General features: G+C 41.0%; 1 long non-coding RNA gene across 1 annotated transcript; it reads right to left on the reverse strand.

The window, feature by feature from the left end:
- Nucleotides 1-480: 480 nt before the first annotated feature.
- Nucleotides 481-2374, reverse strand: LOC145537598 (uncharacterized). The gene is made up of 2 exons (XR_014076400.1): nucleotides 1718-2374; nucleotides 481-1286 (listed from the first exon to the last, which is right to left on the reverse strand). It is a non-coding gene; the product is annotated as an uncharacterized LOC145537598 (long non-coding RNA).
- Nucleotides 2375-14531: the final 12157 nt, after the last annotated feature.

A 14531-nucleotide genomic window follows, 5' to 3' on the forward strand; every position in this document is an offset into this window, starting at 1 on the left:
AAGTCACTTCAGTTGTGTGCAACTCTGTGCGACCCTATGGACAGCAGCCCACCAGGAGCCCCTTTCCACGGAATGCTCCAGGCAAGAATACTGGAGCGGGGCACCATTTCCTTCTCTATCTTAAGACTCTACCGATACGTAATAGAATATCATGTAACTGTGAATGCACTAAGGTTCGTACTGTGTAGGTGCACTTGTTTTGATTTTATTTGCATGTGTTCCTTCACCCGTACCATCCTCATTTAGACACCCATTCATTTCAGCAGGGATGATTTCCCAAATCACTTTACATCCATTACCTCTTTTCCCTTTGTTCTCATTTTCTTGCTTAGAAACAATAGGCTAGGTGCCATTTACCTAGGATGCCTAACGGATGTTTTCTTGAACTGAAGAGTTTATAAAAGAGTGCAGAGAAATAGCCAGACATTGAAATAAAGCCTTAATTTACTCTTCATTGTTTCAAAATAGAAAACAAAACTGTGCAGAGGAACATGTAACTTTATTGTTCAAATACAAGAATTGTGGGTATTTGTTGACATCTCCCAACGTAAATTTTAATCTTCATTAGGTTCCATAAGCTGATACTTATTTGATAGGTCAGTTTTAATTAGCATGGTTTTCACATAAGGAATATCGTTGATGAATTGACTTGAAAGAGAGGAGGTGGGTGTATAAGCGATCGTTGGCACTGGGGACCTTGAGTTGCCTCTCTGTTGCTGGTTAGGAAGAGGACTGTCATGGGCTGACATATCGCTATACCTGTCTGGAAATGTAGAAGGCTCCACCATCAGTCCAAAAGAACTGCTCCATAATGGAGATACGATGTGGTTCTGAGAAGTAGATGTAGCGGTAGTAGCAAAGTCCTCAACATGGCCATTTGCTTGAGTGTAGGTGCTATGGAAGTGCCAATTAAAAATGCTCAACTGGTTTAAAACAGCAGGTTGATCTACCACGTTCTGTTCTCTTTGTCTAACTCATATTGATGGGGAAGGAAAGTCACGCGGAAATAGGGCGCTTGTTTTAGGGACTATCTGGCTGGTATAAGTCTTTTGTGGGAAAGGCACACTTAAACTGGTGGAAGCTGAAAATGGACTCTCTCCACTAGTTTGAGCATGAAAACCAGAGTTACGATCATCTATGTTGACCCTTGCTTTAACATGCTTCTTCTCGTAATCTGGAACTAGTGAAGATTTCGGAAACACATTGCTAATCCCTACTCTTCTTTTCATTCTTCCTAAAAGTTGGGGATAGCCTCTTTTGAAATTTGGATTATGGTAGATCTGTAACTAAAATCAAAGGATACAATTATTTAGTTTTTTATAAACGAAGGTAAAACTGACAAGCAAAGTTAAACTATAAAAATGTATTCCTTTAATGATGCCAATTAAATAGAATCAAAGACAACACCTCCATTAGTAGTTTTAACACCTTACATGTTAGAAACAAGTATGCTCCTCAACTAAAAAATATGTTGTATATATACAGTAAATACCACTTAAAGTAGCTTGAGGACATGTATCTGATTTCAAGTTGCTAGGAGAGTGTATTAAGTATCAAATATTTTAACCTCCAGCTGTTCTCAACTTCAAAAAATAAAACGTGTTCAACAGTTTGCTATCTCAATTTTAAATTCGGTTTTAGCTACATATGTGAACATGCTTTCTAAGTCACATGATTTAATCTTACATATTGACAGTAAGTGGAAATTTTGGATTACCTTGCTCAAAACAGAGACATTGTTTTCTTCTTCCAGAAAGTCAGGGAGTGAAGCAGATCTTTGAAAAGTTTGTCGCTTTTTACTAAACCCATAAAGTTTAAGCTGGCTAACTAAACTTTTCATACTATCAGTTTCAAATATTCTGAAAGGGGCCTTTCTTTCCAAGACTTCTTTCTTGAAGAGTTCTTCGTTGATCACTATAGAAGTGCCACTCTCATCCCACCAAATAGATTCAAACTCATCACTTTCAACTATAGCCCAGAGTTTTTGTGGAAAAGTGAGGGAAAGAAAATCATTCAACTCATTTCTTTCAGAGACAGAAAATGTGTAGTGTGGCCTTTTTATCCCAGCTTCCTTAGACAAAGCCTGGAAAGCATATTCTTCAATCATAGATCTCAAAACTGAGTCCCCAGTAAGTGTGTAATCACACGAAGACGATCCAATGGAGGTTTTGCAACCACTTGATACATCTTTACGAGGCACATCTTGAATTTCTGAAGGAATGTGTGCCATCTCAGAGAGATCTTTCTTCAGATACTTTTCTCATTTGTCTGACTTTACACACTCCAACTTCAAGTGCTGCTTGGCTGGCGTACAGAGATAAACTCTCAAGACCATCAGCATGGTTCTCAAAGTCAAAAAGCTGTGACATCACAAAGTCACTGGTCTCCTAGCAATTGAAGAGTAGCGCTGACATCATAAAGTCACTGGTCTTCTAGCAATTGAAGGGCAATGTTCAACCAGTGTTTACTTCTACATCAACTTAAAATAAAGGCTGCTTGCATAAACAGTAACCAAAAACATGAAACCTGCAAAATGTCATTGCTAAAGAATTTTTACACAGAAAAATCACATCAATAAGTCTACTTGGCTCCTGAAATAAAAGTGATTGATCACCCTTCTATACACATATTCTTAACATTCAGGACTGTTACCAAACCAAACATGGGTCTGCTCACTTCTATGCAATGAAGTCAATCAACTGACTGTGGGTTTCAGTGAAAGCAAGTGTAGTGTTTAGTTTATGACCTTGCACAGAAGTGTTTATATTATGCAGAGTAAAATAGTCAGGCACGGAAAGAAAGACTCATTTTACTCTTAATTATTCCAAAATAGAAATTGGCCCTATGAAGATGAATATGTAACTTTTTTCTTCAAATAAGAGAATTGTAGGAATTTGTTGACATCTCCCAACATTAATTTTACACTTTGGTGTCCTCCATAATCCAACACCTATTTGGTACATCAGTTGTATTAGGACCGTTTTCAAATAATGAAGATGGTTGATGAGTGGATCTTGAAAGAGAAGCAGCAGATGTATCAGGGATCTTTGGCACTGGGAAAACTAAATTGCCTGACTGTTGTAATTTAGGAAAAGGACGGTCATGGGCTGACATGTTACCATACCAACCTGGAAAGGTAGAAGGCTCCACCCTCGGTCCAAACTAACTGTTCTGTAATGGACATAAGTTGCGGTACGGAGAAACAGAAGTAGACATAGCTGCAAAATTTTCACTAGAGCCATTTGATTTAGTGCAGCTGCTATGTGAAATCCCATGACAAATGCTCAAGCTAGATTGTGGGATGGGGAGGGAGATGGGAGGGTACTCCCAGAGGGAGGGGATATATGTGCCTCTATGGTTGATTTATTTTGAATTCTGACAGAATACAGCAAAATTCTGTAAAGCAATTTCTCTTCAATTAAAACAACAACAACAACACCTAAAGCAGCTGCAGATTGATGTATCACAGTATGCTCCTGTGGTCTAACTGATATTTACGATGGAGAAGAGAAATCATTTCAAGTTGGGGCACTTGTTTCAGCAGCTATCTGGATGGTAGAAGGCTTTCGTATGAATGGCACATTTAAACTTGTGCAGGCTGAAAATACACTCTGTCCTCAAGTTTCAGGATGAAAGTCAGAGCTTTGATCATCCACATTACCCCTTGCTTTAACATGCTTCTTCTTATTACCTCGGACTAATGAAGATACTGTAGAGACATCTATTCCCAACTCTTCTTTTCACTCTTCAACAAATGCTAAAGGATCTTCTCTAGGCAGGAAACACAGAAAGGTTGTATAAACTCGAACCCCAAACAGCAAATCAAATGGCAACAGGATCATACTTATCAACAGTTACCTTAAATATAAATGGGTCGAGTGCCCCAACCAAAAGGCAAAGCATAGCTGAAAGGATACACAAACAAGACCACTGTTTATGTTGTCTACAACAGACCCACCTCCAAACAAGGGGCACATACAGACTGAAAGTGAAGGGCTGGAAAAAAGGTATTCCAAGCAAGTCGAGACCAGAAGAAAGCAGGAGTAGCAATACACATATCAGACAAAATAGACTTTAAAATAAAGCCTGTGAAAAGACACAAAGAGGGACACTACATAATGATCAAAACATCAATCCGAGAAGAAGATATAACGATTGTAAATACATACGCACCCAACATAGGAGAACCACAATATGTAAGGCAAAGGCTAACAAGCATGAAAGGGAAATTAACGATAACACAGTCATAGTGGAAGACTTTACTACCCCACTCACACCTATGGATAGATCAAGTAAACAGAAAATTAACAAGGAATTACAAACCTTAAATGATACTATGGACCAGTTAGACATAATTGATATCGATACAACATTTCACCACAAAACAATGGGTTTCACCTTTTACTCAAGTACGTATTGAAACTTCTCCAGGACAGATCACATCCTCGGCCATAAGTCCAGCTTTGGTAGATTCAAAAAACCTTGAAATCATTCCAAGCATATTTTCTGACCACAGTACACTGAGACTAGATGTCAACTGCAAGAGAAACACTATTTAAAATTCAAACATATGAAGGCTGAATACCACGCTGCTAAATAAGCAACAAATCGCAGAGGAAATCCAAAAAGATATCAAAATATGCATAGAAACAAATGAAAATGAAAACACAACAACCCAAAACCTATGGGACGCTGTAGAATGAGTGCAAAGGCGAAGGTTCATAGCAAAAGCGGCTTACCTCAAGAAAGAAGAACCAAGTCAAACAAATAACCTAACTCTACACCTAAAGCAACTAGAGAAGGAAGAATTCAAGAACCCCAGGCTTAGTAGAAGGAAAGAAATCATATAATAGAGCAGAAATAAATGTAAAAGCAACAAATGAGACCGGAGCAAAAATCAGCAAAGCTAAAAGCTGGTTCTTTGAGAAGATATATAAAATTGACAAACCATTAGCCGGACTCATCAAGAAACAAAGGGAGAAGAATCAAATCAACAAAATTAGAAATGAAAATGGAGAGTTCTCCACAGACAACACAGAAATACAAAGGATCATAAGAGACTACTATCAACCCCTATATGCCAATAAAATGGACAACTTGGAAGAAGTGGGCAAATTCTTAGAAAAGTACAACTTCTGAAAACTGAACCAGGAAGAAAAACAAAATCCTAACAAACCCATCACAAGCACGGAAATTGAAAGGGTAATCAATAATCTTCCAGCAAACAGAAGCCCAGGACCAGACGGCTTCACAGCTGGATTCTACCAAAAATTGAGAGAAGAGCTAATACCTATCATACTCAAATGCTTCCAGGAAATTGCAGAGGAGGGGAAACTTCCAAACTCATTCTATGAGGCCACCATCACCCTAATAGCAAAACCAGACAAAGATGCCACGAAAATAAATAAATAAATAAATAAATAAATAAATAAATAAATATAACCATGGGGCAATATCACTGATGAACATAGATGCAAAAATCCTTTACAAAATTCTAGCAAGCAGAATCCAACAACATATTAAAACGATCATACGTCATGACCAAGTGGGATTTATCCCAGGGATGCAAGGATTCTTCAATATCCACAAACTAATCAACATAATACACCACATTAACAAATTGAAAAATAAAAATCATGTGATTATCTCAATAGATGCAGAGAAACCCTTGGACAAATTTCAACATCCATTTATCACCAAAACCCTCCAGAAAGCAGGCATAGGAGGAACAAATCTCAACATAATAAAAGATATATACGACAAACCCACAGCAAACATTATCCTCAATGGTGAAAAATTGAAAGCAGTGCCCCTAAAGTAAGGATCAGTACAATGGTGCCCACTCTCACCACTCCTATTCAACATAGTTTTGGGAGTTTTGGCCACAGCGATCAGAGCAGAAAAAGAAATAAAAGGAACCCGGATTGGAAAAGTAGAAGTAAAACACTCACTGTTTGCAGATGCCATGATCTTCTACAGAGAAAATCCTAAACACTCCACCAGAAAATTACTAGAGCTAATCAATGAATATAGTAAAGTTGCAGGAAACAAAATGAACACGCAGAAATCCCTTGCATTCCTATACACTAACAAGGAGAAAACTGAAAGAAAACTTAAAGAAACCATTCCATTCACCACTCCAATGAAAACAATAAAATACTGAGGAATATATCTACCTAAAGAAACAAAAGACCTATATATACATATAGAAAACTATAAAACACTGGTGAAAGAAGTCAAAGAGGACACAAATAGATGGAGGAATATACCATGTTCATGGAGTGAAAGAATCAATATAGTGAAAATGAGTATACTACCCAAAGCAATCTATAGATTCAATGCAATCCCTATCAAGCCACCAACGGTATTTTTCAGGGAAATAGAAGAAATAATTTCACAATTTGTATGGAATTACAAAAAACCTCGAATAGCCAAAGCAATCTTGAGAAAGAAGAATGGACCTGGAGGAATCACCCTGCCTGATTTCAGGCTGTACTACAAAGCTACAGTCATCAAGACAGCGTGGTTCTAGCACGAAGACAGAAATATAGATAAATGGATCAAAATTGCAAGCCCAGAGGTCCAAGCCACGTACCTATGGACACTTTATCTTTGATAGAGGAGGCAAGAATATACAATGAAGACAAGACAATCTCTTTAACAAGTTGTGCTGGGAAAAACTGGTCAACCACTTGTACAAGAGGGAAACTAGAACACTTTCTAGCACCGTACACAAAAATAAATTCAAAATGGATTAAAGATCTAAATGTAAGACCACAAAGTAGAAAACTCCTAGAGGAAAACACAGGCAAAACACTTTCTGACAGAAATCACAGCAGGATCCTCTATGACCCACCTCCCAGAGTAATGGAAATTAAAGCAAACATACGCCAATCGGACCTAAATAAACTGAAAAACTTTTGCACAGTGAAGGAAACTATAAGCAAGGGAAGAAGACTGCCTTCAGAATGGGCCAAAATTATAGCAAACGAAGCAATTGACAATGAATTAATCTCAAAACTATACAAGCAACGCCTGCAGCTCAATTCCAGAAAAATAAGCGAGCCAATCAAAAAAGGGGCCAAAGAACTAAACAGTCATTTCTCCAAAGAAGACATACAGATGACTAACAAACTCTTCAAAAGATGTTTAACATCACTCATTATCAGAGAAATGCAAAGCAAAACCATAATGAGATACCATCTCACACCAGTCAGAATGGCTGCTATCCAAACGTCTACAAACAATAAATCCTGGAGAGGGTGTGGAGAAAAGGGAACCCTCTTACACCGTTGATGGAAATGCGAACTATTAGAGCTACTATAGAGAACAGTGTGGAGATTCCTTAAAAACCTGGAAATGGAACTGCCATATGACTCAGCAGTCCTACTGCTGGGCATACACCCCGAGGAATCCAGAATTGAAAGAGACACGTGTACCACAATGTTCACCCTAGCACTGTTTATAATAGCCAGGACACGGAAGCAACCCAGATGTACAACAGCAGACGAATGGCTAAGAAAGCCGTGGTACATATACACAATGGAATATTACTAAGCCATTCAAAAGAATGCATTTGAACCAGTTTTAACGAGGTGGATGAAACTGGACCCTATTAAACAGAGCGATGTAAGCCAGAAGGAAAAACACCAATAACACAAACACACACACACACACACACACACACACACACACACACATGGAATTCAGAAAGATAGTGATGATAACCCTATGTTAAAGACAGGAAAAGTGACACAGATGTATAGAAGAGTCTTCTGGACTCTGTGAGAGAAGGCAAGTCTGGGATGGATTCAGAGAATAACATGGAAACATGTATATTTTCATATGTGAAACAGACCTCCAGTGCAGGTGCAATGCATGAGACAGGGTGCTCACAGTTGGTGCACTGGGATGACCCAGAGGGATGGAATTGGGGTGAGGGGGTTCAGGATGTGAAACCCATGTACACCCGTGGCTGACTCATGTCAATGCATGCAAAACCACTACGATATTGTACCATAATTAGCCTCCAATTAAAATAAATATAATAAAAAAATAGAAAACTAAAAAACATAAAACCAAAAACATGTAACTTTTCTAAACTGCAGCATTCACAGACCATCTTCATCTTGGACTACATGAGGACACCACCTCTATTATTATTTATTTTCTTTAATCCAGCAAAAGAAAGGTCACTCTTATTCCTTTTATCATCACTGGTGTGGGTGTGTCCAACATGCTGAGCTGTGTGGTTGAGAGATTGCTCCGTAGAGGAATCTTTTGGTCTCTATGATATCCCCAGGAGGCAACACTAAGCACAGTCAGTTCTCGAGATGAGGAAAGTGATATGCGCAATGTCACACAACAGGCCAGTCAGCACCACAGCCAGGATTCAGATGGGGCTACCCGACTCACAACCCAGGTCAGTGACCCCCTCACAGGTGACACTGGCCCAGAGTCTGTGGCACCATAGTAATTTGACAAAATGCATCTCCCTGACTCCACTGCCCATGGGGGTGGACATTGTTCCTTATTTTATCTAGTTTTGGAAAGAGGCTAGATGGTTAAATGAAGTTAGAGGGGTGTCAGCTTTCTACTGGAAAGAATAGAATTCATTAGAGGTAACTTTGAGCAGGAAAGAAACTTATTAAAGGATATTAAGTGACTCAGATTTCTGAGAGGGATGGCTGGAGAGACAGCCATGAACAATATAGAGTTTGAGTGCAGGATCTTCTGTCACTCATTGGAGAAGACCCTGATGCTGGGAAAGATTGAGGGCAGGAGAAGAAGGGGATGACAGAGGATGAGATGGTGTGATGGCATCACCAACTCAATGGACATGGGTTTGGGTGAACTTCAGGTGTTGGTGATGGACAGGGAGGCCTGGCATGCTGCAGTTCATGGGGTCGCAGAGAGTCGGACTGGACTGAGTGACTGAACTGAACTGTCACTACCACTGGCTCCAGACACAGTGGCTGTCACTAGTGACATGGCTTATGTCCCTTCCACCTCGTCTAGATTGAATTCTATGCATCAGAACCCAGTTGCACTGCTTTCACCTGTAAGTGTATCCATTGGCTAAGCCTACATTTCATGTGGCTGTACCTAATTGGTCTTAAGTGCCATCTGGATGTATTTGATTGGCTGAGCCTGGGTACCATCTGGGTGCGTCTAATTGATTGAGCCTAGGTCCCATGGTTACGTTCTGACTGCAAGGCAGGTGGGGAAAATGACATCCAGACTGTTTCTAGTGCAGATTCGTACGATGGAAAATTAAAGCAGTGACTAAAAGTCTCCTCACTGCAGACTTGTCCAAAGTCTCTTTATCAGTCAGGTCGGTTTTTCAAAGCTCAGTTCACCCTACTAAGTGAAGCAGAAGGGTTTAGTAAGTCAAGTGCTCTGTGCTCCGCTGTGTTAATTTGCCTAGTCTGGAGCTACATTTCCCAGAATCCCTTTCTTTGATTTTGAGTTCAGTCAGTCTGTTCAGTGGCTTAGTTGTGTCCGATCCTTTGCGAGCCCATGGACTGCTGCAAGTCAGGCCTCCTTGTCCATCACCAACACCCCGGAGTTTACTCAAACTCATGTCCATTGTGTTGGTGATGCCGTCCAACCAACCTGTCCTTTGTTGTCCCCTTCTCCTCCCACCTTTGGTCCTTCCCAGCATCAGTTAAGTTCAGTTCAGTCTTTCAGTCATGTCCGAGTCTTTGCGAGCCCATGGACTGCTGCAAGTCAGGCCTCCTAGTCCATCACCAACGCCCCAGAGTTTACTCAAACTCATGTCCATTGAGTTGGTGATGCCATCCAACCAACCTGTCCTTTGTTGTCCCCTTCTCTTCCCACATTTGATCTTGCCCAGCATCAGTTAAGTTCAGTTCAGTCTTTCAATCGTGTCCGAGTCTTTGCGACCCCATGAATTGCAGCACACCAGGCCTCTCTGTCCATCACCAACTCTCGGAGTTTACCCAAACCCATATCCATTGAGTCAGTGATGCCATCCAACCGTCTCATCCTCTGTCATCCCCTTCTCCTCCTGCCCTCAATCCTACCCAGCATTAGGGTCTTTTCCAATGAGTCAACTTTTCGCATGAGATGGCCAAAGTACTGCAGTTTCAGCCGGATCATCAGACCTTCCAATGAACACCCAGGATTGATCTCCTTTAGAATGGATTGACTGGATCTCCTTGCAGTCCAAGGAACACTCAAGAGTCTTCTCCAACACCACAGCTCAAAAGCATCAATTCTGCGGCACTCAGCGTTTTCACCTCCGAATCTCACATCCATACATGACCACTGGAAAAACCATGGCCTTGACTAGACGGACTTTTGTTGGCAAAGTAATGCCCCTGCTTTTAAATATGCTATCTAGGTTGGCCATAACCGTCCTTCCAAGCAGTAAGCATCTTTTAATTTCATGGCTGCAGTCACCATCAACAGTGCTTTTGGGGCCTCCCAAAATAAAGTCTGACACTCTTTGCACTGTTTCCCCATCTATTTCCCATGAAGTGATGGGACCACATGCCATGATCTTAGTTTTCTGAACGTTCAGCTTTAAGCCAACTTTTTCACTCTCCTCTTTCACTTTCATCAAGAGGCTCTTTTGTTCTTCTCCACTTTCTGCCATAAGGGTGGTCCTTCTAATCAGTCAGTCCTTCGCATCAGGTGGCCAAATTATTGGAGTTACAGCTTCAGCATCAGTCCTTCCAATGAACATGCAGGACTGATGTCCTTTAGGGTGGACTGGTTGGATCTCCTTGCAGTCCAAAGGACTCTCGAGGGTCTTCACCAACATCACAGTTTCAAAGCACCAATTCTTTGGTGCTCAACTTTCTTTCTACTCCAGCTCTGACATCCATACATGACTACTGGAAAAACCATAGCTTCGACTGGACGGTTCCTCTGCCTATTCTAAAACCAGCTTCACCATCCAGAAGTTCACAGTTCACATATTGCTGGAGCATGGCTTGGAGAATTTTGAGCCTTGATTTACTAGCGTGGGAGATGTGTGCACTTGTGCGGTAGTTTGAGCATTCTTTGGCACTGCCTTTCTTTGGGATTGGAATGAAAACTGACCTTTTCCAGTCCTGTGGCCTCTGCGGAGTTCTCCAAAATTTTTGGCGTATTGAGTGTAGCACGTTCACAGCATCATCCTTCAGGATTTCAAAATAGCTCAACTGGAATTCCAGCACCTCCACTAGCTTTGTTCCTAGTGATGCTCTGTAAGGCCCACTTGACTTCATATTCCAGGATGTCTGGCTCTAGGTGAGTGATCGTACCACTGTGCTTATCTGCGTCTTGAAGATATAGATATATAGATATAGATATATACAGTTCTGTGTATTCTTGCGACCTCTTATTAATAGCTTCTGCTTCTGCTAGGTCCCTATCATTTCTGTCCGTTATCGAGCCCATCTGTGCATGAAGTGTTCCCCTGGTAACTCTAGTTTTCTTGAAGAGATCTCTAATCTTTCCCATTCTGTTGTTTTCCTCTATTTCTTTGCATTGATCGCTGAGGAAGGCTTTCTTATCTCTCCTTGCTCTTCTTTTGAGCTCTAATTCAAATGGGAATTACTTTCATTCTGTCCTTTGTTTTTTACTTCTCTTCTTTTCATAGTTATTTGTAAGGCCTCCTCAGACAGCCATTTTCCTTTTTTTGCATTTCATTTCCATGGGGATGGTCTTCAGTCACGAACTTCCGTCCATAGATCATCAGGCACTCTGTCTATCAGATCTAGTCCCTTTAATCTATTTCTCATTTACGTTGTATAATCATAAAGGATTTGACTGAGGACAAACCTGAATGAGATGGAATTGCCAACGTCCGCTGAATCATCAAAAAAGCAAGAAAATTCCAGAACAACATCTCTTTCTGCTTTATTGACTATGCCAAACCCTTTGACTGTGTGGATCACAATAAACTGTGGAAAATTCTGAAAGAGATTGGATTACCAGACCACTTGACCTTTCTCTTGAGAAATCTGTATTCAGCTCAGGAACAACAGTTAGAACTGGACATGGAACAACAGACTGGTTCCAAATACGAAAAGAAGTACGTCGGGGCTGTATATTGTCCCTCTGCTTATTTAACTTATATACAGAGCACATCATGAGAAACCCTGGGCTGGAAGACACACAAGCTGCAGTCATGATTGCTGGGAGAAATATCAATAACCTCAGGGATGCAGATAACACCACCCATATGGCAGTAAGTGAAGAGGAATTAAAACACCTCTTGATGAAAGTGAAAGAGGAGAGTGAAAAAGTTGGCTTAAAGTTCAGCATTCAGAAAACTAAGGTCATGGCATCTGGTCCCACCACCTCATGGAAAATAGATGGGGAAACAGTGGAAACAGTGTCAGACTTTATTTTGGGGGGCTCCAGAATCACTGAAGATGGTGACTCTCGCCCTGAAATTGAAAGACGCTTACTCCTTAGAGGGAAATTTATGACCAACCTAGCCAAAATATCAAAAGCCAGAGACATTACTTTGCGAAAAAAGGTCCGTCTAGACAAGGCTATGGTTTTCCAGTGGTCATGTATGGATGTGAGAGTTGGACTGTGAAGAAAGCTGAGCGCCGAAGAATTGATGCTTTTGAATTGTGGTGTTGGAGAAGACTCTTGAGAGTCCCTTGGACTGCAAGGAGATCCAACCAGTCCATCCTAAAGGAGATCAGTTCTGGGTGTACATTAGAAGGACTGAGGTTGAAGCTGAAACTCCAATACGTTGGCCACCTCGTGTGAAGAGTGTACTCATTGGAAAAGACCCTGATGTTGAGAACGATAGCGGGCAGGAGGAGAAGGGGACGACAGAGGATGAGATGATTGGATGGCATCACCGACTCGATGGACGTGGGTTTGGGTGAGCTCCAGGAGTTGGCAATGGACAGGGAGGCCTGGCATGCTGTTATTCATGGGGTCACAAACAGTCGGACATGATTGAGCGACTAAACTGACCTGAACTGAACTGACTAGAGGGACCTTTTTTTTTTTTTTTTGACAAAGTAATGCCTCTGCTTTTTAATGAGCTGTCTAGCCTGCTCATACCTTTTATTCCAGGGAGCAAGCATCTCTTAATTTCGTGGCTTCCATCACCATCTGTATTGATTTTGGAGACCAACATATTATTTGTCACTGTTTCCTCTTCTATTTGTCAAGAAGGGATGGGACCAGATACCATAATCTTAGTTTTCTGAATGTTCAGTTTTAAGCCAAGTTTTTCAAACTACTGTGTCACTTGCATCAATAGGCTCTTTTGTTCATGCTTTCTGCCATAAGGGTGCTGTCATTGGCATATCTGAGGTTATTGATATTTCTCCCGGCAATCTTGATTCCACTTTGTGTTTCCTCCAGCACAGCGTTTCTCATGAGGTACTCTGCATATAAGATCAATAAGCAGGGTGACAATATATAGCCTTGATGTACTCCTTCCTGATATGGAGCCAGTCTGTTTTTCCATGTCCAGCTGTAACTGCTGCTTCTTGACCTGCCTACAGATTTCTCAGGAGGCATATCAGGTGGTCTGGTATTCTCATGTCTTGAAGAATTTTCCACCGTTTGTTGCGATCCACACAAGGCTTTGGCGTAGTCAATAAAGCAGAAATAGATGTTTTCCTGGAACTCGCTTGCATTTCGTTGGTCCAGTGGAGGTTTGAAATTTGATCTCTTGTTCCTCTGCCTTTTCTAAATCCAGCTTAACATCTGGAAGTCCATGGCTCACAATCTGTTGAAGCCTGGCTTGGAGAATTTTGAACATTAAGTTGTTAGCATGTGAGATGAGTGCAATTGTGCAGTAGTTGAGCATTATTTGCTATAGCCCTCCTTTGGGATTGAAAACTCATCTTTTTCAGTCCTGTGGAAAGATTTGCTGGCCTACTGAGTGCAGCACTTTCACAGCATCATCTTTTAGGATTGGAAATAATTCGACTAGAATTCCATCACCTCCACTAGCTTTGTTTGTCATGATGCTTCCGAAGGCCCACTTGACTTCACATTCCAGGATGTCTGGGTCTAGGGGAGTGAACATCATCGTGTTTATCTGGGTCCTGAAGATCCTTTCTGTATTATGCTGTGTATTCTTGCCACCTCTTCTTCATATCCTCTGCTTCTGTTAGGTCCATGCCATTTCTGCCCTTTATTGTGCCCTTCTTTGCATGAAAAGTTCCTGCGTGTAAAGTTGGTCACTCGAACTTTCTCAACGAGAACTCTCGTCTTTCCCATTCTATTGTTTTCCACTATTTCTTTGCATTGATCGCTGAGGAAAACTTTCTTACCTCTCCTCGCTTTTCTTTGGATCTCTGCATTCAAACGAGTATATCTGTCCTTTCCTTCTTTGCCTTCCGTTTCTCATCTTTTCATAGCTGTTTGTAAGGCCTCCTCAGAGAACCATTTTGCCTTTTTGCGTTTCTATTCCTTGGGGATGGCCATGATCCCTGCCTCGTGTACAATGTCATGAACCTCTGTCCATAGTCCTTCAGGCACTCTTTCTATGAGATCTAATCACTTGAATCTCTTTCTCCCTTCCACTGTGTAATCGA

This window comes from Giraffa tippelskirchi, chromosome Y (assembly GCF_054371585.1).
Source record: "Giraffa tippelskirchi isolate mGirTip1 chromosome Y, T2T-mGirTip1v1.2.pri, whole genome shotgun sequence".
Taxonomy (NCBI): Eukaryota; Metazoa; Chordata; class Mammalia; order Artiodactyla; family Giraffidae; genus Giraffa; species Giraffa tippelskirchi.